The sequence below is a fragment of the Chrysoperla carnea genome, chromosome 1, assembly GCF_905475395.1.
Source record: "Chrysoperla carnea chromosome 1, inChrCarn1.1, whole genome shotgun sequence".
Taxonomy (NCBI): domain Eukaryota; kingdom Metazoa; phylum Arthropoda; class Insecta; order Neuroptera; family Chrysopidae; genus Chrysoperla; species Chrysoperla carnea.
The window spans coordinates 109,476,390-109,503,280 of NC_058337.1; the positions used below are offsets into that span (position 1 = coordinate 109,476,390).

Consider the following 26,891-nt stretch of genomic DNA (forward strand, 5'->3'; position numbering starts at 1 on the left):
GACTATTATACCATTTAAAAAAATAGAAAACCATACATATATTTTACCTGTGTAAAACAATCCTTACCATTATTATTTCAAGTGTTATTGAAAGGAGATAAGCGAGAGCAATCTTTATCAATCTTTACTTTTAAACCCAGCGAAGCGGGTGGGTGCCACTTTAGTTCCGGAATAAATTCACAGATATATTAAGTGATTAAGGTTTAAAAAACCCTATGAAATTCGTTTCCAAATCGGACAGATATATACAAAATGTCTTATACAAGTTTAGCAACAAGTTTTGTTCGATGTCATCACATACGGATCAACAATTTTACACAATAATGCCTTGTTTGCTTTTCTGAGACAACGTTGTGTTTGATCAGTGTGTAATGAGTTCGTGTTAAATGTATGTGAAAAACAGATGGAAATTTCTAAACAAAAATGTTTTATCTTAAATTTTTACAAAATAAAAATTGCTCATTCTGTTTCTTTCAACTTTAAAAATTGATTATTTAACTCCTATATATATTTTTGTTTTGTTTCAGAGTTAAATTTTGGACGACAAAATATGCTTCTATACTTCGAACATGTAAAATTTCTTAAGGTAAGTAATTTATTAAACTTATTAACACTATTATGCTAATTAAAATATTTGTATAAACAATTTGTAAAGTATGTAGAAGTCTACCAAAATGCTTGTGGAAAATGCTTTCGACAGAATTTTCCTAAACTTGAAACAAAAGTTTTAATGGCCACAAAGCTCAACATTTCTTATTGTTCAAAATATTTCATCTTAAAATTGAGAAATATTAATAAAGTTTGCTTTGTGTATATAATATAGGTATATATGTACAAAGCTTACTAATATTAATTACAAAACAAGTGAAATTTACAAAATTTAAAAACCCCCGACGAACGGAACCCTATAAGTACTCGCACTTGAAACATATCTAAGAACATTCTCCATAAAAATAACTTTTTCCTTAAAGTTTTATAAACTAAGCATTGAGGATCATCGCCAATTTTTAAGTTTGTTCAGATACGAAACCCAAAACTCGCACATGAAACATAGCTAAGAACACTCTCCATTAAATTATCCTTCAAACGAAACAAAAATTAACACAATCAATTCATCCCCTTAGGCGCTACGACGCCACAGACAGATAGACAAACAGACACACACACGTAGCGTTCAAACTTATAACACCTCTTTTTTTTTAGTTCGGGAGTTAAGAAATTAATTTTTTTAATTTTCAAGGCAATGCGACCATTTTTTTCTAATAGATTTGGTTTTAATGTTCCAATCGTACACTTATAATCAGGTTTTACAGAACGTGATAGCAGCAAAAAAAAGTCGGCCCTTTTTTGCATAAATAATTAATTTATTATGTTTGTCAGATTTCCTCACTATCCAAATTCACAAAAACAGAGTTCTATTAATTACTTTATACCCGCAAAATTAAGCTCTCAACGTTTTATAAATTCTCTTTATCATAATGGATCATAGTTTTTCTAACATGTTCGCTTTATATAACTCTGAATAATAATAGAAATAAAACAAAAATAATAATGACGGTGTAGTCACTTAGGACAGACAGAGCTCTGGAAGAAAAACATGACATTTTAAAATAACAATAGAAAAATAAACTAACTGTAGTCTGTAGGTACAACTATTGTATGTTTGTTCGTCTAATGACAGTTATTTGTTAGCAAAATTTAAAAAAAAATAATAATATACTGTGTCAACTAAAAAAAGGTTTTTATAAATTTATATATTTTTTTCTACTCGAGCTACTTAAGATAACATAATTTACATATTTACTAAAAGAAAATTTGAATATGGTTATTAAAACAGTCGCTAAGAAACGTGTTGTCAACCTATCTAGTCAGACTGTAAGCCACCACTGGAATATTTTCATATCCGTTGGATCGATCAAAAAAAATTATGTTATTACTATCTCGACTCGTGTGGAATACCTCAGTGCGGTACCTGTGGCTATTTTTCGTCCTTAGCCAGCACGATAAGCTTTAAAATGAAACGTAAATCAAGGAATTTGATAAAGGAAACAGACTAGAGAAATAATATATAAGATTATATAATGAATATGTCATGTTTCTTTCTTTTGTGCAGCCTCCCTGGCACTTTACTTTGCTGAAAACAAGTGGCAGTCAAGTCGTATATTAGGTCGAGCCGAAACGCTAGAGCTAATTGTCCATTTCCAAATGAAAAACTCTCCGAAAGTATCAATTTTTTTCTTTTTGTTTTGTTTTGTTTTGTTTTTTGTTTTTCTGTGCTACTAACAAAATAACTTGAAAGCCTGGAAAATTCCTTCTACTACAATCAACAAGTTCAAGATATGAATATTAAAAGAGCGCCCGAACTATATTAATGAAATTTGAATAATTTTATATAGGTGTTGACTATTTGCTTATCACCAGATTTCTTGCTTGTAGTATCTTTTATGCAAATATATGGAAAAATTTGTATATGATCGCCCAGAACCTCTGTGTGCACATCGAAAGATTAACAATTCGTTACAGAAACACATTTATTCATCGCACTGACACTAGCGCAATTTGCAGAATTAAAAAATAAAGTATATAGTTATCTTTCTTGCGAAATTCGTGTTAAATCAAATATAGCTAAGAAACATCTTCATTAACCTAATCATCAAGTAAACAAACCGTATAATAATCGGTTCAATCGTTTGAGGAGGAATTTCATAATTTTTCTGTTCTGACCTACAATGAAATTAGTTACAGTCTCTGTATACGGAGGTTAAAATTAATGGTTAGAATGTACTCTAAATTTATAATTTGGTTACGTTGCACTACTTACTAATACCACCGGATGTGTACATTGAAAACTTTGTGATTTCAACTTTGAAATTATTCTTTGATTTGAATATCCTGGGTGATTTGGTAAGAATAGACCACTCGTCAATCTGATAAGCCTGAAATAAGAAGAAAGATTCTTTGATATAGAAACGTAATCCTTATTTCTTTCTATCGATATGACTCATGCATATGGATTCATTGACTCGTAGATTCCATCCACTAGAATGAGTTCTTATTCGACAACCATTAATTACTAAGCTCATCAGCTTTGCAGTTCACAGTGATGAAACGTTTTTTATTTATTTTACAAGGACGATAATTTGCTAATTGAAAAAATCCATCGTGCTGGTATCCAAAATCATGCTCAGCCATTAATGAAATCGGGAATGTCGGTCGCTTGGTTCTTAGAATCTCAACTAAATTACTTCAATTAAAGGATGTATGTTTTGTATTCATTATTTCTTGCGTACAGAAAGAACAGAACTAAGCATCGCTTGCGGGAATATTCATAAGTTATTTATAACTCATGATATTATTAAGGTAACCTTTCACACTCAACGAATATCTCGTTCCTTTTGAGTAATTATATTTACGGAAAGATAGGAATGATTTGTTAATTACTTTGAAGGCAATGTTTTTTCTACGACCGACAATTTTACTTTAGGCTAACTTGAGCTTGAGACTACACTGTTTGACAAGAAAAACTAATTGAAGCGAAATGAAAATGAATGTAAATAGAGGGTTTTACTTATAATTAGAGATATAATTTATATATTTTCTTATATAATACTTTAAGTTTTAAGAAATTATTTTATATATTTGCAACCAATTTTGTAAATATATTCGTTCTAATTATCTACATTATATGTACAGGTTAAAAATAAATAAATATTTAACACAATCTTTATATTTTGTCTTTTTATATCATGTATTTATACCATGTATGAAATATATCAATGTATACTAAGTTTAGTCCCAAGTTTTTAACACATAAAAATATTAATGCTACTCACAAACTTTGGTATGGGAAGGTGTTCATAAGATTCTTTTTCGGTTGTCCTTTCGTCCGTCCGCCCGCCTGTCTGTCCGTCTGACAACACGATAACGCAAAAAAAGGAATCAATCTGAATTTTTTATAATGTGCTCAGTACATAAAAAGGGAAGTCGAGTTCGTAAATGAGCCTCCGTAGGACCCATCTTGTTAAATGTTAGAGATAGAAAAGTTTTAATGTAATAATGTTCCTTATAAAAAAATTGCTTGGAATAATTTTTTGTAAACATCACTGTTTACTCGTAAGAGCGTAAATTAGGCGCAAACTATATAGTATACGTATTAAATGGGAATATCAGTTGTGTGTCTATGATATATTATATATGCGGCTCTCTAAGAGTGGCTATCATTTTTTACTTACATGACGTAAAAAAAATAAACGATTGCGTAATCAACATTGTCTATACATGGTACTTCAACAATTCAGTCAATTGTTTGTTTTCACTTGTGCTCATATTGTCTTCCATTCGCATAACAAATGTTTGACTGTACGTTTAAAATGTCTTGAACTGATAAACACTTTGCCGAAAATATAGTGAATTATAATAAGGTATTAATCATTTAATACTGTTGTATAAACTCACTGAAAGAGATAAAACGTTAAGATTTAACATAAAAATCGTTTTCACAGATTTTCTCGTAGAAACTTTTTTTGGTGTACTCTATAAAGTTTTAAATAATCCATGTTAATTATTTGATTTAAATTATAAGAAGTCATGAATACATATAATATGTAGTAATTTAGTTTTAAACTCCCTACAGTCAAATGAGAAAATTATATGTATGGATATGTTTATAGTTTATACAAACATGTATTTAAAATGAGACTGTGTACTTTCTTTTTTGGGTCGGTAGTAAATAACACACATTTAGTCGCAAAAGAAAATTTAATTTTATAGGCTATGTGATATCACATTAAATTGAATATGGTAACCTCTATAGAGGTATCACATTTGATACCGTATCAAATGAAGGTATCAAATAAAAAAGGCTAGGTATCAAATGAAAGGGTTTCATGAGCACTTTTCAAATATATACATTATAACCCCAAAATAGTTTAAAGAAAATAAAGTTCAAAAAATAAAATCCCACCGACTACAACACGCGCTTAAAAGTATAAAAACAAGAAAATATTTTCATCTGAAATTGTTATAATACGTAAAATCGTCATTTTAGTCAGGGAATTCCTTTTCTGTCCTGTGGAAAACTTTTTAATCTAAGGCCGATCTACCCTACCCTAGTAGCTCAGTTGATTAGGGCATAATCAATTCAGTTCATGGTATCAAAATCAAAATCGGCTATCCCTTTAGAAATGACTAACAATTTAAATTTTTCTTATCCGATTTCCTGAGTAAACGTAATTGTTTTAAATAAACACATCATACACTTTTGTTATCCAACCATATATATTATTCACACGACTCCTGTTTATGTACCATAAATTATTATAATATGGTAAAGTTTTCATTTAGTTAATTATTAGCTAGGTTAGCTACATTTACACAGTTACTCGTCACAAACATGTGTAGTAACGACTGCAAGGTTTTAGTTTTAGTTACAATTATTAGAGTCAGATTTTACTTATGTTTACAATTTCTAATCCAACTATAATACACCAAGAGCCAGAATTTTGTCCTTGTCCTAACTGCTAACTACGGTGTTCGTTGTGTGCAAAGTAGGTGGAGGGGAAAACAGAATTGATCACGGCCCTGCTCCCGTATGAATTTTGAAATAAATCACAGGTTTTAATTTAAAAAATGACTACTTTTCAATTGTTTATATGTAATTGGTATAGTAAATGCCAAATAAAAATTGTTGAATTGGAATTGAAATAAATTAAACATACAAACCAGGAAAGGAAGCTCAATTTGGGTCATTCTTTATAATACAGCAAGAAGACTAGGGCACGATCGAAATTTGGCTCTTGGTGTGTATTTATATCATATCTTGTATAATAAGCATAAACATTGTTCTAACAATAACTAATGAGATTAAGTAAACTTATGATGGATACTTACTTTACATTTTAAAATTTTGAAAATGTTGCAAACTGGCATTATTCGTTTGTTTTAGTGGAAAAATCGTATCCTTGTAAAATGAAATGCTTATTTTAGTTGAAAATTTAAATGACATAGCAATTAGTTAATTGATATACCCTGTATGTATCCAAGATGTTTAAGGGAGAATACAATGATTAGTAACGAGAAAAGCAAGATCAAGATCAAGAAGCCTTAAAATGCCATTAAGTAGTCTTTCTGTTAATATTTAGGGTTGTTTTGGATACTGTACACTGAGCCATATTCTTACATTCTTGCTATTCACTGATTATATTTCACTTCATACATTGATGACTTATATACATGAAACTTTCTTATTCATAAATAATTCTAAGGATCCGTTTCATCATTTCCAAAAGGGATTTTATATTTCAATGAACGTAGATTTCGAAAATTTCTAATGAAGTTCGATTATACAGTGTGTCAATGTAATGGTGATAAAAGCTTGGGTCTTAATGTGATGTATGAACCCAAGCAAGCTTTTGCAAGATCCTTGTTGTGAGTGGATACATGCATTACTATGCAATAATTATTTTGCAGTGTTTTATTTGCAGTATCAGGACTGTTTCAAAATAAGACAAGAGAAGTTTCAATAATAAGACTTCGATAATAAAACCTCAGTAATTATTAATTATGGGTAAAGATATATCCCAGGCTCATAATAAAAGATTTTTCCAACAAAGATTTCTCAAATTTAGCTCAAATTGTTCCTTATGAAAAATGAGCTCCAACTAGAACTGATTTTAGGAGAAGATTATTTGATTTTAGTAATCTTATATATTTAAAAGAGCAATTCTTATCAATTAATATGTATATCAGCAATCTCAGAAACGATTTGCATGCAAATTAGTATCCAGAGGGTTTTTGGAGCAAAAAACCGATCTAGCTAGGTTTCTTTTTTAGAAAATGTCGTTTAAATCGTGTTTTCAGGAAGAACTGAAACATTAACTGCAAAATATGACTCTTCCTGACATCTACTAGCGACGGAATAAAGTACATTACCGGGATATTCAAATTGGTATTTGTGTGGAGACAGTTTAAATGGTTCTTATATTAGTGATAAAAGTATGCACGGAGTTATGTTTTCAAAATAATATACGGTTCAAAAAAAATTTTTAATTTACAATATTTACGATATTAAAAAGTTTTACTCTCTGGTGACAATAATTTGTTTCATGTATGTATCATATATGGTAAGGTAAGTTCCATTTGTGGAATAACCACCAATAGGGAGTCGTATAAAACTAGTCTTGAAACTTTTAATTATTATGCTTTAACGGTAGACTCTTTTTAAATGATACTTCACCTGTGGAAATTTTTTAATAGAAGCGTTTGAATGGACTATACGTTATACAAAATGTGTATATTATTAGATTTAAAAAAACGATGAAATATTATAAAGTTTGAAATAGTTACTAATTTTATTTAGTTAGATTTTAACATCCATGTAATATATGTAGAGTTAATTTTTCGTACTAGAACATTCGACAAGAGTTTCCAACGAATCTTTATGTTTTAAAGTGTTCTGATTCCTTTTCTAAAAAACATTGACCGCCAAGGCAATTTCCTGACTATTGTATTTTGGCGTATTTAATCTGCTTAAAGATTATTTGCTTCTTAAATTTCGATAAATTGTATTCTATGGTTTAATAATGATGGCACTTTACTAAAGATATTTTTCTATACAGAGGTCGCTCTAGATTTAAAATATTGTTGTTTTTTAACCCATTTAAAATATATTAAACTTTTATTTGTAACTAGCTGAATCCTTTCACGCTTCGCAGTGGCACATTATGAGTGCATGAAAATAGATGAGAAGTGTAACAGCTTGTAAATTTTATAAAATTTGACAACCTCCCGATAAAAGAGTTCAGACTGATTGAAAAACATAAATGATTTATTTTATTTATTTTCTGCATATGAAATATTTTCCTGTTTATTTCATGCCAATAAATTTTCTCTCATAAGATTGGATATTTTTAAATTTATAGTATAAATATATTTACTACTATTTTACCTATGCTTCTGGTTGAAAGCACGATATGAGAAGCTGCAGTATGATGGTGATTTAAAATGACATGAATATATGATAACGTACAACGTTTTCATATTGAAAATCTTTACGTTTTCAACTGACAGTATGTAAGGATGTTTTATACACTTCTTCTGTAATACTAGTAAAAAGTCTACGTTTAACATAAAAATATACACGTCTGCACTAATATATCGTCTTATAGACTGCTTTACATGGAGAAAGTAGATAAAACTGAAATCTGAAGAAAAAAAAGAGAGTCAGTCATTGAGACTGCCGACGGAAGTGAAAACTTTAAACTTAAATAATATTGAAAAAAGCAATTACACAGTGTTGTGTAAACCTAAAACTGAGTGTGCTCAATGTTGCTTAACTTTAAATGACAGGCGGTGAACGTTCAATGTGATATGTTTGTAGGAGTCGAGTGTTAGGTGACGATTATGTGAGCGTTATGGGAATTTTTGTAAGTTTACTTATATTTTAAGTACTAATTTGACTGGATAAATAGTAAAAGTGATTGATAATTGTCGTAGTAGACTAGTGTCCGTTGGAGTGATTCTTACAATTGCCATAGGTCCAAATCAGAATCTCAACACATTTAACATGCTATGAACTGGCTTAAAATATTAGTATTTTGAATTTATTGTAATATAGGTCAAAGTTAACAAATTTTAAGTATGCATATAATAAAAATCAACTGTTTCTCAAGTATTTTCTACTCCACTTTGATACATATATTTGTATAGAGTTCTATATATTTTACTGTATGATGTATTTGAAATTGTAATTTTGTACAAAATTTTACAAATATTCTTGTTGAAACATTCATAGAGCACAATTTGTTGTATTATATTCCCTTGATGTTTAGAGTATTATAGATGTAAATCATTTTAACTTTGAGCTGTTGTATAATATAAATTTATTAAATGTTTTTGTTTGGATAATTTTCTTCGATCAAGAAATTGTTTTTCTTTACATTTATCCGTTTAATTTATACCTATTTATAAACCAAAAGCCCTGCTCTAGATATTACACGCAGTACTTCTCGGGGTGTATATGCCCTTCATATGTCTTTGGTGCAGTCAACATAAAAGGATGCTTGATAAATTTGCTGTATTTGGTTTGTCTAAATACGTCCTAAGTCGCCCTTTTAGTTTCAAATTTTTATTAAACAGTTAACGAGTAAGTTTTAGTAAGAGTAGTAAATTTGGGGCCATACTTTTCAAATTTATGATGGAAATTAATGAAGCTCTAATAGGTTTCTAGAATGTGGTGTCCTGGCCCCGGAATTTAGCAAATTTAGTGATCGATAGCGAGAAACTGACATTTCATCTGAAAAGAATGACCCAAAATTAGTGGGTTTCAAAAAAAATTCCAATACAATCGGATCAAATTTGTCTGTGTTATAAAAAAAATCGAATTAATCCAAAAAAATTAATTTTGCTCTAGCACATCCAAATTTTATCCAATTTTAATAAACCAAGTATGTGATTCTACTGAATTTGGGCTATATTTTTTAAATTTGTGGTCAAAATTAACCCAGCTATAATAGGTTTCAAGAATGTGCAGTCCTGGTCCCGGAATTAATCATATAAGGAATAGCTATCGAAAAATTCACATCACAGCTGAAAAGAATGGCCCAAAATTAGTGAGTATCAAAAAACATTCCAATAAGATCGGATTAAATTTGCCTGTGTTATCAAAAAAATCGAATTTTTTAACTTTATGACGTCATCAGAATCCAAAATAATTAATTTTGCTCTATCACATCCAAATTTTATCCAATTTCAATAAATTAAGTATGTAAGTCTACTGAATTTGAGCCATACTTTTCAAATTAATCAAAATTAACCTAGCTCTAACAGGTTTCAAGAATATGGTGTCTTGGTCCCGGAATTTAGCAAATTAGTGATAGCTAGCGAAAAACTGACATCACATATGAAAAGAATGACCAAAAAGTAATGGATTTCAAAAAAAATTCCAATAAGATCGCATCAAATTTGCCAGTGTGTTATCTCAAAATAGAAAGTTGGATATGGTTTTCGTGATTCCCTACGCAATGACTCTGATTCTGACTCCTAGACATAGAAAAATGAATATAAACAGACGTTAAGTAAATTGTGAATATAAGTTATAAATAATATTTAATTTAATTTTACTTGTAAAGATGAAGATTTGAATTATAATTGAATATTGAAACTGATGTTTAAAACAGAAGTCGAAGAGACTATCTACGTATATAGGGTAAAATGTTGTACCAAGGATAAAGGCAAACATTTCTATTCATGAGGTAGCAACTACATGTAGAGTAGGAAAGCAACGTAGAGAATGATCATTCATGCGAATTTGTTTGCAAGTAAAGTAGAAATATATAGTGTTTCAAAGGACAAAACGGCATACTGTACCACAGATACATGATAGTAAGTTTACATTAAATTTTACAATTATATCTCCTTTGGTAAATGTAAGGTTGTTACCAGTTGAAAAAGTTTCATTACCCTTGAGTCAATAAAAATTGCAATTGAAGCTGTTTGTAGAACCTTCGAAATGAAGATGCCTGTAAAAAAAAAATTTTCAATATTTCAGTGACACATTATATGATGCTGTTACCTGGAATGAATTGTAATAGTTAAACGTTGAAGAGAGCACTTTCAAGTACAATCGGTATATTGTACCAAGGATCATACGTTTTTGTCGGTTATTTAAAAATTAAATAAATATGTACTTTAAAATGTAAATTTTGATCTGCGGTACTACACTTTCTCTTCTACAAATACATAAAGGTACGTTAATAAAGGCAATCCCTTAAGATTTCAACGAAAGACGGCAATATTTAAATGACGAGGTGAATCAGAATGGATATTTATTAATTTATGTTGAAGTATCGAAACATAAGTTATTTAAAATCTTTTTTTTCCTTCCATTATTATGAAGTATCTTTCTTCATTCATTATTTTCTTATGACTCGAAAAATAACATTAATTGAATTTTATTTGCAAGAGAATAAATGGAATAATATTTTCTCAAAAAATTTTTAATATCTTTCAATCTAAAGGAAATCGTGTCGAATTATTGATCGACCTTAAACTAATATTTTTAGATCCTTTACAAAGGATGAGTAAGAATGCATTAAATCCCCACATAAAGTTCGGTGGTAATTTTACAAAAATGTTTGGAAACTATAACGCAAAATGGTTTGGTAAAAATAAAATCCTAGTTTGTGAAATAAACATTTTTATTTGTGAAATCAAATGTTAATCTAACTATTTTTTTTGAAATATTAAGTTATTCTACATAAAAATAGTTGTTCTTGGGATTTTTTTCAACAAAAGGATAAATATGGAATTTGTGAAAAACAATTATGAACTCTTGGAGAAACCTGTTTTATAATAATCAAAACAATTGATTAACCTACCGAACTAAAAAAAAGGAGTGTTATAAGTTTGACCGCTATGTGTGTTTGTCTGTCTGTATGTCTGTGTGTGGCATCGTAGCGCCTTAACGGATGAACTGATTTTGAATTTTTTTGTTTTGTTTGAAAAGTAATTAAATGGAGAGTGTTCTTAGCTATGTTTCATGTGTGAATTAAGGGTTAAGTACCCGAAAATTGTCGGGGATTTTTTAAATTTTGTCAATTTCACTTGCTCTGATTCGCTTCTGCTTTAGTAGGTGGTATTCTATTTTCAAAAGTGATAGAACAAATATCGTAAGAATTGTTATAAAAGGCGTTAAGAAGCATTTAACATGCGAATAGTTAAGAATGGGATTAAAACTGCTAAAAACCTAAAAAAAAAAGTAAAACGAAATCATATCAGATATGAATTAATAAAAAGCAGAAAATAAATAAAATTGACAAGCATTTTATATACGAAATATACCTAGTATGTATATTTCGTTTGGAATATTATTTGTTGATTTAAATATTTACTTTAAGGGTGAACTAGCACCGTATCTTTCGAGCTTTTAAAGCTATAGGAAATGAGAATTGAAGCATGTATTATACATGCCAAATGAATATCATGAAACCACAAAGCAGAAAAAGAAGCATTTTGTAAGAGTTAAATGGATAATAATTGGGTGTATCTTCTAAAGTGTACCCGATATTTCAATAATTTCGAGACTGGAAAAAATTGAAAAATTACCAAGCTTGCCTGAATAAATCTAAACAGGCAAAAATAATCGTTTAATTTTTTACTTCACTAAAGTATTCACAGGCTTACCACTGTGTGAGTATCTGTATGCTAAAATTTGTACTAAAGTGTGTAATCTATTTATACTTAAAAATAACTTCATAGACATCTTAAAAAACACTTTTATATAATGAAAGTTTACAAACAGGTTGCTCTTCATGTTTGAAATTAAAATTTAATATTCCTTTATCATTTACTCTGCTCTGGTTCCATGTTCGCACATTGTAAAATATATATCATATTTTTATACCATGTATATATGAAATATACATAGTATTATAAGTTTAGTCCCAAGTTTGTAACGCCTAAAAATATTGATGCTACAAAAAAAAAAATTGGTATAGGTACTGTACTCAAAAACAAAAAGAGATATCAAGCTGAAATTTTTACAGCGTGCTTAGGACGTAAAAAGTGAGGTCAAGTTCGTAAATGAGCAACATGGGTCAATTGGGTCATGGGTCCGTAGTACCCATCTTGTAAACCGTTAGAGATAGAATAAAAGTTTAAATGTAAAAAATATTCCTTACAAAAAAATAAACATCTTTTGTTTGAAACATTTTTTTGTAAACATCACTGTTTACCCACGAGGGCGTTAATTAGGTACAAAATTTATAGTATGTATTAATATAGGAATATCAAAGTGAATATCTTTTGTTATTTACATGACGTCAAAAAAAACAAACGATTGCGCATCAACACTTGCGCATTATATGAGAATATCAGTTAAATATGTCAGATATGTATGTATGTGAAATGTGACAGAGTTATCAACACCGCCTATACATGGTATTTCAACAATTAACTCAGTCAATTGTTTGTTTTCACTTGTTTTCATTTAGTTTTTATTCATTTCTACTGTTTATTTGTATAGAAATAGCTGTTGACCAAAGGTTTGAGAAGTATATCAAATTTAATAAAATGTATATTTTGTATTAAAAGTATAACGTAGAGAGAAGTAGATATTTAATCCGGTAGTTTTCTTTGTAGTATATTTGTTTGTATAAAGCGTTTTTTTCTCTATATAAAATCAGGAAAAATTACTGTTTTATTGTTCTGCAACAAAATAATGGCAGAGAAGCAGTATCAAAAACTTTGGTAAGTTTGCCAACAATAAAATTCAAATTAATGCTTTTTAAGTTTTAACCTTCAGGAATGATTTTTATCCTGATACAAACAAATATTATAGGTATTATTTTTTATGATTGAAACTTTGAAAAGCAGAAAATTTTTGTTTATGTTTTTGAAATATATTCAATTAAAAAAAAACCTAAAGAAACACATATATTCAGTTAATTTGACGATAAGTTGAGTAGTTTTCGAGATAATTCCTAAAATAAATAATAAGGGAATTTCCTTCAAAATAAGGGGATTCATATACTTTTCCGGGCGATAAGAAAAGAAAATCGACCTATGATCAAAAAAACACAATTTATTTCGAAATAATTTTATATATATTTGCAAAAAAGATGTTATCTGCAGAGTTGCAAAAAAGATGTTTTCTGCGGTATCCCTTAAGGAAATTGCTTAAATTCTAAACAAATTTTTTTGTATTCAATTTCGATCAAGCTAAATAAAAAAGTTACCTTGACCTATTAAAACTATAATTTTGTCAATTTTTCTTATTCCGCTGTACCTGGATAGGAAAACGAAAATTGAGAAAATTAACAGCATTTTCGAAAAATAAAGCATTCAGGGCAAGAATGAGTACATAAAACATATCCAAGTTTCAAATCGATCGAGTAAAGGGTTTAATCGCAGTGTTTAAAATTCAATTGTAATTTCAATCGTTCTTACCTTGAAAACCTCTTTTCTTTATAGATTTTTTTCCCACCAATAAATATTAGAGAGGATTCTTAAAAAAATTATAATGGTTCACGCCAATCAAAGAATATTAAAATTTGTACATAACAGCCTTAAACTTATCGACGTTTCAAACTTGAATTCATTTCTCAACAATTTTGCATGTATTTATAATAATAAATAAGTGTATCCTTCATATTGAATTGAATTATATTTGATAATGTAAAATGATTCTGTACCTTCCTCGTTCCACCCTTGTACCAATGGATTATACATAATATTAAAATCTTCAAAATAGGGATTTATAAGGATCATTATTATTATCTTTAAAATTATATTTTATATCGTCATATACAGGGTTTCACATTAAGGAGTGTCGTTTTAACTTTAAAATTAATTAATTTGCGTTCTTTGAGAAATGGGTTGAATCATTTTACCGCACATTGGCCACTTTATTTCACGAATAACAGTCCGAATAATTCTTAAGTACTGAAATTCTTTTAGAATTATTTACATCAACTCTTTTCTGTGCACCATTGGAGCGTGTGCTTCGATTGGAGCGTTTATCGTATCAATTTCACAACTTGGAAAGTTTTTACTTCACCATTGTCAAAAATAACATCGATATCTTTGATAGTACAACGTAACCAATTCCGTCCGCGGTATGCTTAGGATAGCGGGGTCGATTCCCGTCGTCACAACAAAATTAATTTAATTAATAGTTGTGATGGGTTGGTGTAGTGCATGCTATATGCATGAAGGAAATGTACCCAGCCTCTGAAATTGAGGAGCTGATAAATGAAATTATCAGCGGAAAGATGGTAAAACACATATATGGTATCACAATGGGCTCTATAGCCTGAGTGTGTCCTTCGTGGACAGCCAGTATAACCAAACCTTGATAGTACAAAAATGGTACAAACTTTAAAATGACACCTCTCAATGGAAAACTGTATACTATATCATATTTTGTAAATATCAAATACTCTTTCCTGTTGTTTACTCCTGTTTTACGTCCTGTAAGATTTTGGATAAACGACAATTCGAGCCTAATAAATGAATAACTGAATTTATTCAACAAACAATGTGATTTTAAAGATGAGTTTACTTACGGATGATAAATTGACGGTATACAATTGTTTATTGTTAAATATTATATAATGATTGTCGTCGTGTTTGTAATATATGTCGTTTTATAGATTTATTAATTTTTTGTGTGTATTTTTCTTTCTGTATTTTCAATGAAACTGACTACATTTATAAGAATTTGCAAGAATATATTACTCTAGCATAGTTTAAGCTACGTGGTGCAGGAGACTTGGCCAAGTCCGATTGGCAAAGGCAGTACCGATGGGGGTAGATACATGTCAATAAAACGACCTATTGAAAAAATATACAACCATTTGGTTTTTTTCTAGAATGCAAGATAAATGAATATAATAATAAAGAGAATAATAATAGCCTTCAAAAATATTGAGCCGTTTGGCGTGACCACCACCCCCAACATGTTGGAAAAACGAGGATATGAAACTTTATCATCAACTGGCTAATTTTTACAGAAATGTTTAATAAATATTAGTGAAATTGAATGCTCATACTGGCATACAAATTTCATGAGCCGTTTTGTCAGACCTACACCGTAAACATATCAATTCAACGACTATATGTTTTATTATGTGTTGTATGGAGTTCTGCGCCCATCAGGTTATTATCAGTTTCAAATGATAGATGCTTAGTCTGTTATAGGGACTATGTAAGTAGAGTTTATATACGGTAATCCGAAAAAATCGGAAGACGTATGATGTACGTTGGCGTAGTAGCTACGATACATTATGTATCAGTGGGTAATAACTACAATGTGTACCGTATCTATCAGGCTATTGTCAGTATCAAACAATAGATTCTTTACCGACAGTACAGAAGTGTGCAAGTTATACACTTGCATTACTAAACAGTGAAAGCCTTATATGAAAATCGATTTAATGGGAGTAATAAACTTGAAAAAAAAGAATTTTTTGCCAATTTTTTTGGAAAGAAAGTGTCGCCTGTTATCGTTCTTTGATTATCCGTATTTGACTCATCTTGTGATAACGACTAAAAATTTATAAAATCTATATAAACTGATTTTTAAATTATTATATTTATATCATTTTTACCAATCAAATTAAACTAATATGTGTTTAAATAATTAAGTTTAAATTCGTTACGTTCATGTATTATTATTATTATTATTATTATTTATTATATTTAACAAGTAAGAACCGTATAAATAAAACATATAAAAAAAACAACAAATTCATCCTTTTAAATAATTTTAAATAATAATATATATACAATTATTTCCAACGATCACGTACAAAACAACACAATACAATAATACATTTAATAACTATGAAGAATATTTTATATAACAATTTATTATATTATATTATACGACGTGATTATTTTTTAATTAGATCAAAAATTACGTGATATACATTACAGACAATATATAAAATATATTTTATGTATGTACGTCATAACTAGTCACACGCTAGCGTATTTGAAACTGTGTATTTATCTCAAAAAAAAAAAAAAAAAAAAACTCTAGCATCGTCACGAAAAAGTTACTTTTTAGACGGCCGGGTTCTGGAGATTGATTTTCTTATTGAAATTAGGTAGGGATGAAGTACGCCTGGCACTTGAAAGCAGTTGCGTTTACTGCATTTACTAGTGCGCATTCGTAATAAAAGCTGTGAAAATTGCTTTATACATAGAGTTTATACATAGTTTGTTTTCCCTTAAGGAGATATGCAAGGAGTGGATAATACTAGGGATTTCAATAAAATGATGATTAATAAAGTTTGCAAAAATCACAAAAAATTCCTAGACCCTCGGGCTTTTTATTATTATTTTATCGTTCAAAATTGGCTACAAAAATGATGAATCATATAGGTTATCCTTTTCAATTGGATATTCTTATATCAATCTTATATCAATATTTAGACAATCTTGTAGTTTATAATAGTACCATAAAAATATAAGGTTGTTGATGATATACATAACAAGTGAAAACAAACAATTGACTGAGTTAATTGTTGAAATACCATGCATAGTCAGTGTTGATTTTGTTTATCACATTACACATACAAACATGTGACACACACATAACTGATAATCAAGTATAGTACATATTATAAAATTTCCGCCTAATTGGCGACCTCACGGGTAAACAGTGATGTTTACGAAAAAATGTTTCAAACAAAAGTTGTTTAATTTTTGATAAGGAACATTTTTTACACTTAAACTTTTGTTCTATCTCTAACGGTTTACAAGATGGGTCCTACGGACCCAAGACCCAATTGACCTATGATGCTCATTTACGAACTTGACCTCACTTTTTACGTCCTGAGTACGCTGTAAAAATTTCAGCTCGATATCTTTTTTCGTTTTTGAGTTATCGTGTCCACAGACGGACGGACGGACAACCGGAAATGGACTAATTAGGTGATTTAGTGAACACCTATGACAACATTTTTTTCCTAGCATCATTATTTTTAAGCGTTACAAACTTGGGACTAATTTTAATATACTATGTATATTTCATATATACATGGTATAAAAACTAAATGTTAATTTAATTGGGTTCATCGAAGATCCATCATTTGATGAACAGAAGCGAGTATAATTTGAGTATTGATGATTGAAGAGAGATATCTATATTATCAAATTTATAAGCAGTACTTGCACACAATATATTATAGATTTTTGTAGTTGCGTGGTATTGTAAAGCTAAAAATATCATATTATTTGACTACAAAGCATGTATTTGGTTTATATCTATGTATCGTGGAAATAAATCAAAAGTTATTTACAATACTGTAGGGAAACAAAAAACTTAAGTCAGTTTCAATTATTATTCATTCACTCATTAGCATGTGACTAGACATTTCCTTAAATATTTAATATAATATTGAATATTATATTTTATAGACAACAAACTCCTAAATTGTTATTTAAATATTTAAAGATAGGTCTTTGATCAAAACTATTATTATATTCATAATATCCTTGAGGATAAACGAACATGGTTATCAATAATTATTAAATTCAACAATATAATTATTTATTAATAATAATAACAATTTAATAATTATTGATATTTTTTATTAAGAATTTGTTTTATTATTATTGTGTTCAGCAAAACTATTTTCGGTATATGTAATTAATCAAATTGTTACACGTTTATTTAATTTAAATAAATTAACTATAATTATATTTGCTAAACAATTAAATCAATATTGTATTAATTTAATATGAAAACCGTACATATAATATATACTAGCAGATACCCGCCAAACCAAAATAATTGGCGAAGATCTTCAAAATCGCTTCAGTTTGGAAAAGGCTTTAATAAATAAGGTAATTTGATGGACAATTTTCTTAGATATGTTTCAAGTGCGAGTTTAGGGATCCGTACTCAAAAATTTGGTTGGAGGGCTGTTTAAATTTTGTAATTGTCACTTGTCAGAAGATCTTGCAAAGCTTCTTTTTTCACCCTATGTGGGGGTAGGGTTGAGCACATGGATAATAAATAGAAGCGATAAAGTTTACCATAAAAAGAGTCTTTTTTCTAAATTTTTCTTCGACATTTTTTATATACATCTCAAACAATTTTATGTTTAGATTTATGGTTTTTTGTTGAAAACACGAATTAAAGCTGTTACAAGTACTGAAATTCGTGACGTTGCAGCAAAATTGTAGCTCTATTTAATACATAATTGTATTGCTTTAATGAACTTTAAAAACCTGTTAGTTTTGAAGCTAGTGTGATCGCCGCCTAGCTCTAATATAGATGGATATTGCGTTACTGTAAAATTTAAATAACCAAGTACTTATTTATGTTCACTTCCTGCCATACAGAGCGTTAAAGCGTTAATTTCAGTCAACTTTTTTTTTTGTTTCTCTTCTTGATAGATATCTACATTAAATTATTTTAAAAAAAGTTTTATTTCTTCTGTTTATTTTGTTTGCTATTCACGTATATAACATAAAAAGCTACTATCTCTCAAGCAAAGACTGAAGTTCGGGAAACAATTGGAGCATTAAATAACAATGTACCTATTTTCTTTCTCTAACATAGCATACATGTCTACATACATACCATGCATTACAACAATATAATGATGTTTTATCTTGAGAGGGGAAAAAAATTAGACATTGTTACAATTGTACGCGAATGGGAAGGTCGTCAAGGTCTTCCATAACTAAGGCATTTGTCCACCACTTTCGTCTAAGGAATCCGAACACATTGTTGCAAAGGTTTGCTAGTATTGGATAGAAATTTTGGTTTGTCTCGTTTGGTGTTATAAGTTTCAACGCTCTATATGTCTGCCTGTCTATGGAATCGTAGCACCTAAACGGATGAACCCATTTTGATTTTTGTTGTTTCGGTTGAAAAGTAATTAAATGGAGAGTGTTCTTAGCTATGTTTCAAGTGCGAGTTTAGAGTTACTTAGCCGAAAATCCAAAATTAGTGACGATCTTCAAAATCGGTTCAGTCTGGAGGCTTTAAAAAAAGGTAATTTAATGAAGGAGAATTTTCTTAGCTATGTTTCAAGTGGGAGTTTAGGGTTCCGCACCCAAAAATTTGCCGGGTGTTTATTAAATTTTGTAAATTTCCCTGGTCTGTTCCGGTTATTTACAAAAAACTCTTTCTTAAACTTGTAAGCAATAGATTAAAAACACAGATTTTCTTTATTTTTACTGACACGAAAAATCACTATCTTCGTTAGGATAAACAAGCAATATAATTTCGAGACAGCTTCTAAAAAAACTAACAAGTAACATTGAGCTGACCTAGACAAAGACACTGCCTAGACAATTAACTTCTGTATAATATGCTTGACAAAAAAATGTTTTGGTATTTCTTTCTCATTATTTAAAAAGGTAGAAAAAAGCACTGATAAAACTGAAATAAAACAGTTTTGAGAATCTACTGTAGTTTAATTTTTGAAACAAAAATTTTCTATATGCTTTTTCTACAAATTCAAATGTTAACCCTTCCACTTGTTTGAAATTAAAGTCTTTACAAATTCCTTCCATTTTTTGTTTTCAACCATTATCAAATATTTATTGTAGTTTAGCGAATTGTCGAAGAAAATAGAGCTATTGCTTTTGCAGCTGATGATGGAATTTTGTAAAAATTTCTTCAAATGTTCATCGATTCTACCTAATAGCCTAATAAACGTCAATATGACTATCGAAAAAATAAAATTCTTGAAAACTTTAAGATGCAATATTCGATATTCGACAAGAAAAATGTGTTATATTTTCAATATCTGACGGAATTCGCTTAGCTAACGCAGCTCCTGCGCTACAAATTTTTTCTATGGCAAATAATTGTATGACGTCTACGATTTGGTAGTTTATATATACCTTTCGGTATTGAATTCGGATAGAAAACATTCGTTAAGAGTTTGTGATTAGAACCAAAGATACAGAATATCACTCAAGATTTAAGACACTTTTTTGGATTGGTGGCTTTCAAAATATCGTGGTTGTATGATCTTGTATAATCCAACGTCCTATATGACTAATTGACAAACGAACATGGTTTCTATAATTTTAGGATTAAAACTGACAAATGGAAATGCAGTTATTATTTTCGTTCTTCGAAATTTGTGTAGAATTAAATTTGTTCCATTATTGTATGTTGAATAATAGGTATTCTAAATATTAATATAGACATTATATGTTTACGTTTGTAAGGAATTGCATTGATGTGTTCCTTTCAAGTCTGGAATCAGGCCTAGTATTTCTCATTACAGAATTTTTCCACCATGAAAACTTTCGTAGAATTATCTTTCAATAGCCTTGGAAAATTTTTAATTGTTCAGGATGCTAAAGAATTGATAAATATTAGTTGAGGATTTATACATTAGGAATTTAATTAAATAAAAAATTTATAAAAAATGAGGTGTTGAGAAACGGATAACGTTTTACAAAACTAACCAAAATGAGCAGTGTATATGCGTTTCGGGTTCAGGTATGCATGTGACTTTCTTTGTGTCACTGTACCGGTTATACAAACTTTCGTTGCAAAAAATGCTTTCCATTCTGAAATAATTGTTAAATACTACAGCTGGGCCCAGACTTTCATGCATTTTCTGGTATTTGTAATAGTTCCATTATTCTTAGTAACAATATTACTCTTTACCATATAATAAGTATAAATATCATAAATTATATAATTCTCACGAACTTATACCGTGAAATAGCTAAATAAATTTGTATTTTATATCTAATATGTTATCACCGTCATCGTACTCGTTGCAGTAATTCGGGTTATATTAAAAGTACCTCTGATTTTTAAACCCTGTATATATGTAAAATATATCAAGGTATACTAAGTTTTGCCCCAAATTAGTTACGCTTTAAACAATTGATCTTACGAACAAAATTTTGGTAAGTGTTCATAAAATCACCTAATTAGCCCATTTTCGGTTGTCGGGTTGTATGTCTGTTTGGAAGCACGATAACTAAAGGACAAAAAGAGATATCAAGTTGTAATTTTTATAGTATACTCAGGACAAACAAGTGAGTAAATCTCATCTTGTAAACCGTTATATATAGTTAAATTTAAATATAAAAATGTTTTTTTTTTTTAAATAAACAACTTTTATTTGAAACATTTTTTGGTAAACGACACTGTTTACCCGCGAGGGAAATTAGGATACAAATTTGGTGTCCATTTTCGCCAAAACTTTAAAATATAGGGAGTGTGAAACATACTCGAACAACGAAAAAAAATTTCGAAATTTTCAAATATCAAATAATTGGCCGAAAGGCTGCAATATTTCTTCTAATTTGTAAAAAAATAATGCAAGCACTGACATTCAATACTTTCTGTACAGGGTATTTCAACAATGAATTCAATCAATTGTTTGTTTTCACTTGTTTATCATAATTATTTGTATAATTTTACTAATTTTATTTTTATCCAACTTAGTTTTCGTAAAAATTTGATTTTTTGTCACTTTGTACAAGGTGTCTTCTTTGGTCAATTTTAAGTCTTTTATTTATTTATTTAAACGGACTTGTTTCTGTTCTACTTTTGTATAAAATTAAATAGTTAAAAAATTATGGACATAATTGAATTTAACCAAGAAAGTATAGGCATTTTTGAGTATCAAATAACAGGTACCATGTACATATCTTATACTGTTTTGTTTTAATTTCAATTTAACAACCTGAATTAGAACTCTTATTAGAACTACTTTCAGTATAGTTTTGACATCTTTTTTCGTATATATTTTAATTTTTAATTTCATGAAAAAAATAATTTTATTTAAGAAAATAAAATACACAATTAAAATGTCAAACGTTAAATTGTTTGTAAAACCAAATCGATTTGTTTACTTTTTTAATAGGGTGTGCGTATTCGATTTGCAGTTTACATGGTCGCATGTTTTATTTCGTTTATTTTTTTCGATCGTGTATTAAATACATTAATGTTGGTGCGTGTTCATAATAATTTCATAATTCAATTATCAAACTCGTTTAGTGAAATAAAGGTGTGAATCATATTTTTATGAACGCAATGCGTCGCTCTTTAAATGATACAACATTTTAACAATTTTATGTTTAACAAGGGGGTAACTATTTGTATCTCTTGGGAACTTGAATGTAATGTAAATAGATAATTGGTTTTATGTGGTTAATTGAAGTGGATTTTTTCAGATACAGAGAAAAAAATTTACTGAATTGGAGTAAACACGTTTACTTGTACTTGTTCTATTGATGTTCTTATAACAAGAAAATATTTGTCCAGCTAACGATTTCAATACCTTATTCAAGAAAATAAGTATAGAAAGTAAATAGTCTCTTGAACCCCAAAAATATTTACTTGTTAATATGTTAAGGTTGTTGTCTCTACTATGGATATTATCTATAATAGAATTACACTGAAAATTTCAAGTCGATTGATCGTTTCTTACTCGAGATAAATTTATTTAAAGTTCAGATAATTAACATAGAGAGCATAAGGAGCTTGTGCTTTAAACAAGTTTTTTAATTCTAGAACAAAAATTAAATTTAAGATTTTTTTCAAAAAACTATCTAAACATTGATTTATTTGTTCTGAGTTTAAAAAAAAATTATCGACCGTTTAATTACTGAGTACTCAAAGCTAATGAATTTTATTATTCAACAGAAACGACTATAGTAAGAGTACTATAGATAGTTGAAGAGAGAAGAGAGAAGAGAGACTTTATTACGAGTGTACAACTTTATTTCTTATGAGAATATCTCCGCATTGCACATTAGAGTTAAAAGTAACGTAACATACAATCTGTAAAGCAAATCATTGGCCATTATCATGTATGAAGTAAGAAAAGTTTTTATGGACGTTCTTTTGTATAAGACAAGGAAACAGATAATTTATTGTGGGTAGTAATGACTTAAGTCTGCTGTCATTATCTTCATTTGTTTTTTACATGTTTTAGTTTTAATTTATACATTTTTTAAAACAAATTTTATTATAATATTTGATTCTTTTTATTACAGGTATGTCCTCGAGCTAACTTCTTTTTTGATTTCCCAACGGTAAGGTATATTAGTGCATTTTTCTATATGGCCATCTTCGAATTCATTATCTTACAATCTATCAAAGACGGAGCAAAACTTCAAATGGCAAAAACAGACACCAGAATAATCAGTATCAAGCGAAATGGTTCTGTTCCCGTGCAAAACACAATTAATTTCCTTGGGTGAATTATCCTTGGTTCAATAATAATTTTTGAACTTCATGTTCGAAGAGTATTAATTCAATGAAATATTGTGTCTTTGAAAGGTAAGGGGTCATTCATATTTGGTACTGAATTTCTGGTGAAACTCATTGCAGGCAGTAACTAATTCGCCACTTTCGAGCCACGGTCATTGCCACGATCGAGCAATCATACTCAATTATTCGTTATTCTTGCTTACATGATGATAAGAACTAAGAATATATACCAAAAAATTTGGTCAATGTTATAAAAATTTGTTCAATTTGTTTATTTCAAACTCTCTGTTAACTGGTAACAACAATCTTCATGAAGTTGCCTCTATCACATATGGACTAGACATGATAGATATGCGATCATAATAACCAAATACTCTATTTAAAGCAAACGCAAAGAAATTTTCTTTTAATTCTTCGATTCGCTTTATTTACACGATTATATATGCCAAGTACAATTTTATTTTCCATAATTAAATGCATGACTTTAAATTAAAATCAATCTCTTTCATAGAAGTAATGATTTTGTTTATTTAACTTCAATGATTTTGTATCAATAAATTCATATTTTACTTTCAATCCTATTCTATTGTAAATACAAATAGTTACCTGTACTTGTTCCAATCGTTAGGCAACTGTTTGCAAGTATTTTTACTGTATGTCAATATGAACCGGCCAACTTCAGGATGAGGTTGTCACTGTTTTAATTTTTTTTTCAGTGTACACTAGAACGACCAGAAAGAGAATTCTTGTACAAATTTTAGTCAAAATTATTTTTTGTGATATACGGTCACTATAATAATTTAAACAAAAGCATTATAATTTTTAAAAAATAATTAATATAAACGATGATATTCATAGAAATAATTTGAATTTTCAGACGGGTTAAAAAATATAATAAATAATTTTTAATATAAGCCGACATAAAAATAACAAAAATTTATTTAATTTTCTAGAATTTATGAATACCACAATTTATAACATTCTACGAAAATAAAAAAAAAATTATTTTTTTTACTATCGCTCTAGTCAGTCATAATATGTATAGGTACAAAAAGTAAATTTATATGAAAAATCAAAATAAAATATGATTTTTAATAACCACATGTGCCGCCATACTTATGGCACATATGGTGTGTAAAATATTATTATAAATTATAATATAAATAGGTTTAAACAAACAAAAATATTTTGTGTTATAAGTTCAAAATCCGGATTCAGACGATGCGATGTATCGATTTTTTTTTTTTTAATTCATTTATTCCACCGGACATTCTGATAATCTCAATTTTAATTGAGGTAGAAGTACATCTAAAAAAAATGTAGGCATTTAGGCAAGAATATATTTTCTTGATTCACGAATATATTTACTTGCAGTACTTTGATTTTCACATGCCAATTACTTATTTTCTTGAATTATATGTTCAAATAGATTTGTTAAGAAATATTTACTGATTATAAGAGTTTTTTATTTTGATAAAACTTACTATATGGGGTAATTTTGATCCAAAAAGTATAAAAATCAGGTTAATTTAATGATTGGATGCAGAGTTTCTGAGATATCGCAATATTTGCATCGATTTTAGTCCGTTTCTCAAAAACTATTCGACCAGTCATTAAATCTCGATTTTTGTACTTTTTGGGTCAAAATTATCTTATATATTGAGTTTTATCGAAATTGGAGATAAAAAAATTTTTTCAAATTTTTGCTATTTTTTTAAAGGGCCCCGGGTTCAAATCGAGCAAATCGCAAATAAAAAATTTTGTTTTAAAATTTGATGAAACTCGGTGGATGGGGAGTTTAAAACTCTTGATTTTACTCAAATTTATACTTATTCTCTTCGTCCATTATATAAAATTAGCATGGTAACGTATGATACTAATTTTGTTTACATTTAATAATAACACCATAAATTTTACAAAATGTTAATTATCCTCGAATTGTGTTCCTAATGAATTGAGGAAACATGTGCTAACGGAATTGAGAGACGAACATCAGCTGTTGTACACATTTATTGTAAATATATTTATGATAAAGTTTTAACTTCACTTCAGCTTTTGTAAATAAGGACTTTTGCAAAAGTTTGTAATACAATATTTTATATTTATTTATTCATTACATGATATTGTGTTTAAATAAAAAATTTTTAATTTAATTTCAAAGTTAAACAAATCAATAGCTACTTTCAAGTAAATTGTAGAAGTTAAGAAAATTCTTTGTCTTTAAAATACTTGCCATTATGTGAAAAGTGAGATCTGGCTTATTTTATACTTCTTGCATTACTTTTTATCAATTAGGGAGCAAAAATATCCAACACAAAGTTACAGCATGTTAACTGACGGGGAGGGAATATCGATGACTCTTTTTGCTTTAGCAAAAGCTCATTCACGTAACAAATCTGTCTAATATCTCTCTATCTAATATCTTTGTAATTAGTATTTAAATCTCATATATGGTTTGTATTTCTGGCCAATTTTATTTTGAGTTTCAATTTTCGTCCTCTCTTTTACGGTATTTCCTTCCATATTTTGCTTAAAAAAATCATAAATTCCCTAATTCCTGTTCGCATTCTGGATGAAAACTTGATGCTCGCAAGTTTCTCACTCCAAAATGCTTGGGGCAAAGCCAGTTACTTCAGTTAATCATTCAATGAAATTCTATTCTAAGAAATCAATTCAACAAATATTTCTTTCTATGATTATTTTCCTCTAAACATTAAAATTTTATGTACAATATTTTAATATTTAATTAGGAAATATGTTAATTAAAATAATGACAGTTTTTGACGTCATTTCAAACATATAAGGCAAACAATATTATAAGTAATATCATTTTATTTTTCTTTGAAGCAAATACCTACCTATAAATAAAACATCAAATATTCTTAACTAGAAAGAAAACACGTTGAAAAATAGATGATACCAGCTTTTAATAATTCTAAATTTTAGAATTATTATCTAAAAATATTAATGGTTCTTAAATTTTATTACAATTAATTTTGTCTTTTGTTATTTACATATTATGATTAATCATTAGAAACTTTTATTTAACCGATTTATTCTTTGTGGGCAAAAGCCTTTTATTAATGGTCTACATAAAGATTGAATATTCCCAAATCTTCCACCATAATGAAATTGTGACTAGTCCAAAATGTTATGGTTACCGTAAATAGATGACACA

General features: G+C 28.7%; 1 protein-coding gene across 1 annotated transcript in view; it reads left to right on the top strand.

The window, feature by feature from the left end:
• The first annotated feature begins 527 nt into the window (after nucleotides 1-527).
• The window catches only part of LOC123293439 (high affinity cGMP-specific 3',5'-cyclic phosphodiesterase 9A), a 188,121-nt gene continuing 161,757 nt past the window's right edge, over nucleotides 528-26,891 (top strand). Inside the window, exon 1 of the mRNA XM_044874266.1 lies at nucleotides 528-586. The gene's annotated coding sequence lies outside the window, so the exon portion shown is untranslated. The remainder of the gene's footprint in view (nucleotides 587-26,891) is intronic.